Genomic DNA, 5623 nt, shown 5'->3' with positions numbered 1-5623 from the left:
GGGGGGGGGGAGAGTGAGAGGGAGTGTAGGGGGGGGGAGAGTGTGAGGGGAGACACAGAGGGGGGGAGACACAGAGAGGGTTACTGACTGACTGACTGGGGCAGGGGTGACTGACTGGGGGGTGACTGATTGGGGGGTGGGGGTGACTGAGGGTGAGGGGTGACTGACTGGGGGAGTGACTGATTGGGGGGTGGGGGTGACTGATTGGGGGGGTACCTCTGGTGTCACACACATACTCATTCTCCCACACACATCCATTCTCACACACATACACACACACACCCATACACACACACACACACACACACACACACACACACACACACACACACACACACACACACACACACACACACCCATTCACACACGCACACACGCACACACACACACAGGGGGGGGAGGAAAGGCCGCGACCAGCATTACCACCACCACGCTCCTCCCTCACCCACCCGCGCCCATCTCCCGATCAGGGGGGAGGGGCAGGCCGACATCCCTCCCCCCCCATACCACACGCGGGAGTATTGGAAGCTTTGGGGAGGTGTCAGGGTGGGTGGGAGTCACGTGGCGAGGTGTCCCCCAGCGGCCGCCCCAGGGGACAGTCAGCTCCGTCGTGGCCGCCACTGCCCTGCTCCCCTCGCCGGCATGTCCCGCAGTGCGCGGCCAAGCAAGTTTGCAGGCTGCATCTTCTTCGGCGGCATGAAGCTTGGGGGGGGGGGGGGCAGGCCGACATCCCCCCCCCCACCTCATGCGGCGGCTGTGCCATCATGAAGAGAGCCGGCGGGCATATTTTAAGCTTTGAGGGGGGGCAGGGCGGAGGCACGTGGCGAGAGCCCCCCGTGTACGCCAACAAGGCGGCAGCAGTGGGGACCTCCTGCCCTGGGCAGCGATCGGTGGATTGAGGGACAGGAGGAGGGGAAGGGGACAGGAGAGCTAAGGCGGATTCGCAGAGGGCAGGAGCAGAGGGCCGCGGTGGGGAGTAGGGAGCCATGTGGTGACCAGGGGGATCGCAGGTTGTCTTGCAGGAGGCAGGGAAGGAGCAGAGGGGCCGCAGCATGGAGAGATTGGAGAGTACTTACCCTCCAACAGAGCTCCATGCAGAAAGAATGGCCGCTCGTTGGGGGTGGGCTCATTTAGAGCCTGGCCGCGCGCCCACAAAGCCTGGGAGCGTGCGCCAATCAGCTATCAGGTAGGGGGAGTTTTTTTGGGTTTTTTTCAGCGCAAGCAGGGAAAATTTCAGCGCGAGCAGGGAAAATTTCAGCGCGAGCAAGGAAATTTGAAAAAACAAACACGTGTTCTGCTTGGGCCAATATTTACTCGCCCGGAGGTTAAATTCACTCGCCCCGGGCGTATAAATGTATAGCATTGTCGAACACTGTATATGTGTGTGTGTGTATATATATATATATATATATATATATATATATATATATATATATATATATATATATATATATATATATATATATATATATATATATATATATATAATACAAAGCGCACCAGCGTGGATGGCAAAAAGTGTATTAAAAAAAACACACAACATATATCACACACTCACATGTAATGAAGATTAAAATGAGTTCCTTGCCCAGTGGGGATAGAAGATAGAAAATGGGAGCTGATCCTTGAATTGAGAGGAAGACCGTGACTGGGTGGCTGCAGGAAAGGATGATGGTGGTAATTCCCATATCCTCCCCCACCTCGAGTTCATGTCCCGGCTAGAGCACCAATTTAAACCATGGATCGCCGGGTGTGAGGTGACAACCTTCAAGACACTCCATGACCTTAATGTCAAAGAGCAGTTCATGCTGAAATGCTGGCCTGAGGTGCGAGAGTGAGTCACTGACCGCAAACCGGCTAGTGCGAGTAAGGTCTTTATCCTCTTCCGAATCCCCATTCACTGTGACCCTCCCCTGCATTTGCACTGCCTTATCTGCCTCGGATCCTCTCAATCTCCCTCCTTGAGATCGTTCTCCAGCTCAACTGTGATCCCTATCCTGCTACTACTGATATCATCGTATAATGGATATAATATAATCTTTCAAGCACCAGTATCTCTGACCCAGCCCTATATACACACTGATTATGTGGGTCTGATGTCTACATTATATGATTAAACCCTACAAGGAGCAATAAAGTAATATATACAGACATAAATCCCAATGCATTTATTTCAAATACTGAGTGACTGCCTGGGTGGGTGAGTGAGTGCCTTGGTGGGTGAGTTGACTGCCTTGGTGGGTCGGTGAGTGAGTGACTGCCTGGGTGAGTGAGTGACTGCCTTGGTGGGTGACTGCCTGGGTGGGTAAGTGAGGGACTGCCTTGAGTGACTGCCTGGGTGGGTGGGTGAGTGACCTTGACCGGGTGGGTGCTGCTGCCTGCTTCCCACCCTGCCCCCGATCCCCGCGGCTGCTGCCCCCTGTTGGCGGCCCTGTGTATGTGTGTATGTATATATATATATCTGTATGGCCTGAAGAATTTAGCTCTCAGTTTTGCCCTCTGAGAGATAACTGTGCATTAAGTGTGGATATTTTTAAATGTAGCCATCTACGTATAAATGCCTCTCTTTTTTTTTCTCGGGTTTCTTCAATTCTGCGTGCGTCATCAACTTAATTCTGGCCACTTTCAATTTAAAACTCTCCTCCTGGGCATAGTTATGATCATTCAAAGGTGACAGAGCAACATTTATCTGTATCATAAGATATAACATAGGGATCGGAATTGTCCACATTATGTATATTTCTAACACGGTACCCTGAGGCTTAATCCTTTATACTAAAATACAAGCTGTTTCTCTGTTCATAGCTCAGTAGAGAATACTAGGAAATGTACTCACACAAATGTGGTACCAAAATAAAACATCAATCTGTGCTTCTTCTTTTTTTAAACATATTTATTTTGACCTTATTTGACAGAAGAGGTCCATCCCTGGAGCTGCACTCTTCTCCATGTTACAGGGGCCTCCTTCCCCCTGAGAGATTTACATTTGACACAGGGGTCAGTCTCACGCTGTCGGCCAATAGAAAGCCGTGAGATCATCGTGAGATGGTATTGCAGTTTCCGACTGTGCGGACTTGCAGCCATCTTTGTTTTTTGTTGCAAGTCTTGGCAAAAGGGTCTCTCCGCCTCTCCTCACCCCTCGTGACCTAGTGACGCAATGACGTTGTTCCCTCCTATCCGGCCCTTCTGCTCCGACTGTTTTGCTCCTTGCTTTGTCAGGAATCAGCTCAGTGCTTAGATTGGTGTTGCAGGGCCTCACGCAATCCCCCGGCATTAAATGCCTGGGGGAAGAGCGCGGGACGTCTGCAACCGCCCGCGCCCCTCCAGACAAATCTGCTCACCGCTGGTATAATGGCTATAATAGTATCTTCTTTCAAGCACCAGTATCTCTGACCCTGCCCTATATACACACCGATCATGTTGGTCTGATGTATACATTATAATGACATGATTAATTAAACTCTATAAGGAGCAATAAAGTAATGTATACAGACGTAACGTGTAAAAAAAAGCAAATTATGCTCAGTCCCAATACATTTATTTAAAATAAAAATGAAGCCTCCCCGTCGGGGAATTGAACCCCGGTCTCCCGCGTGACAGGCGGGGATACTGACCACTATACTAACGAGGACTGCATGTTTGCGCAACAGGATTCTTGAGGCAAGCAGATGATAGACAAACAGAAGTTTATGCGCAGCCAATTTGCTTGAGGCAAGGCTGAGCCTATAAGGATCAGATAGCCAATGAGAGAGCAGCAGGGGTGGGGCGAAAAGCCCGAACCTAGAAAAATAAAAATCAAGCCTCCCCGTCGGGGAATTGAACCCCGGTCTCCCGCGTGACAGGCGGGGATACTGACCACTATACTAACGAGGATTACATGTGTAGGAGCAAAAAGGAGCTGTGATGAGCTTACGCATATGTGTTGTGAGATGCAATAATCATATATAGCATTTCTTTTGTTTACTCGTATGTGTTGTAAAATGCAATAATTCTATATAATTTTTTTTCAACAACTTGTGTTTTATTGTTTTTTAAAACATAAAAGGAGGGAAAGGGGATAGGGATAAAGAAAATAAAAAGGGTGGGTGGGTGAGTGGGAAAGGGTAGGGGAGTACATCCACAATGGTCTCCACTCAGGGATCATACAATCAGTTGAATATATACATACACTTTTAGTAATCAAAATACAACCAATCCAATCAATAGTCATCTCTGGGTTCACAATCTAAATCGAAAGAGAAGCCCAATGCTAAAATACTAATATACCTCTATTAGGGCTTCTCTGTCGCTTGTTGAATACATTTGCCACGCTCAATAGCTCTCCTTTTTGACACTTATATACATATATATTTTGTGGGGGCTCAGGGGTTCCCAAAAAGAGCTTGCTGGGGTTCTGTGTGTTGTTTATCCACCTAACTGATACAGACTCTCAAAAATGGTGAGGGGTCAAATCCAATTTTCTTTTGGTTGTATCGATGAAACGTAATGTTTGAGCTGCATGTAGTGAAATATTTGCGAATTCGGGATACCGTATTCTTCTTTAATTTCAGGGAATGACTTAATGCTATCTCCCTTTTGCATATCCCAGTTTTTAAAAACATTTTAGAGGCTTTGATGGGGGGAACTCCTGATTGAATCTAATCGGTGTAAGGGGCGAAGGGTTAGATGAAATCTGTTTATATTTACAGCTTTTATCCCACATGCTTAGGGAGTGTGCTAGAACTAGATGGGTTTTATAATATTCTGCTCTATATTCCTTCTTTATCCACAAAAGGGTTACCATATCTGACAGCCGGGCCTCCGATCTCTCCTTGTCTACCCACGGTTTTATACCCGATGTTGCAGACCAATAAATTAGCGAGTTCAGTCTAGCCGCTTCGTAATACTTGGCTAAATCCGATTGCCCCAGGCCACCTTTGAACAGAGGAAGCACCAGACATTTTTTCTTAATTCTGGGCTTCCTGCCATTCCAGATAAATTTAGCTATCTCACTCTCCAAATCCCTGATAGCACATGCAGGGACAGCTACTGGGAGTACTTGGAATAAATACAATATTCTTGGGAGTAGGTTCATTTTAACTGATATAATGTTAGGAATCTGATTTCTCAGCGCCGTCCGCGCAACACGAAGACCACCCTCAGGGAGACTCAGGGCGCACAGCGCAACCTCCGCTTACCTGCCTCCATGGGCCGTTAGCTCCTCCATCACCGCAGGGCCCCTCCCCTCGGTGGCCCCACCACTCCTCCTCCTTCTCTGTGGCAGGCGCGGGTCCCCCATCCCGCACGCACACGTGTGTCCTCCAACGCTGGTCACGTGCAAACGCAGCTTACAGAGCGCACACCCAGCATCCACTCTTCTACTTCCACTCCTGTTATGAGGCTCTGCCCCCGTACACCGAATGGGTGTAATCAGAGTGCTACCAGTGCTCACCTGGGTTGTATGAGCCACACCTATCCAGAGAGGCTCCCTGCAGTCCTCCTGACCCGCCTCCACCCCTGATTGGTCAGCCCAGCCTTATCTAGCATCTCTGAGCCCTCACTCATCGCTCGACATTGTCTCTGTATGGAAGTGTTTGGTGTACTCTCGGTTACAACAGGTTTTGACACGGCTTGTACGACTACC

General features: G+C 48.9%; 2 non-coding genes across 2 annotated transcripts; both read right to left on the bottom strand.

Annotated features, from left to right (window-relative positions):
- Positions 1-3559: 3559 nt before the first annotated feature.
- Positions 3560-3631, bottom strand: TRNAD-GUC (transfer RNA aspartic acid (anticodon GUC)). The gene has a single exon. It is a non-coding gene; the product is annotated as a tRNA-Asp (tRNA).
- A 170-nt stretch (positions 3632-3801) lies between these two features.
- TRNAD-GUC (transfer RNA aspartic acid (anticodon GUC)) lies at positions 3802-3873 on the bottom strand. Its single transcript has one exon. It is a non-coding gene; the product is annotated as a tRNA-Asp (tRNA).
- Between the last annotated feature and the right edge of the window lie 1750 nt (positions 3874-5623).

Source organism: Ascaphus truei, chromosome 6, assembly GCF_040206685.1.
Source record: "Ascaphus truei isolate aAscTru1 chromosome 6, aAscTru1.hap1, whole genome shotgun sequence".
Taxonomy (NCBI): domain Eukaryota; kingdom Metazoa; phylum Chordata; class Amphibia; order Anura; family Ascaphidae; genus Ascaphus; species Ascaphus truei.
The sequence above is the reverse complement of the archived record's forward strand: the minus strand, read 5'-3'. Positions and strand labels throughout refer to the sequence as shown.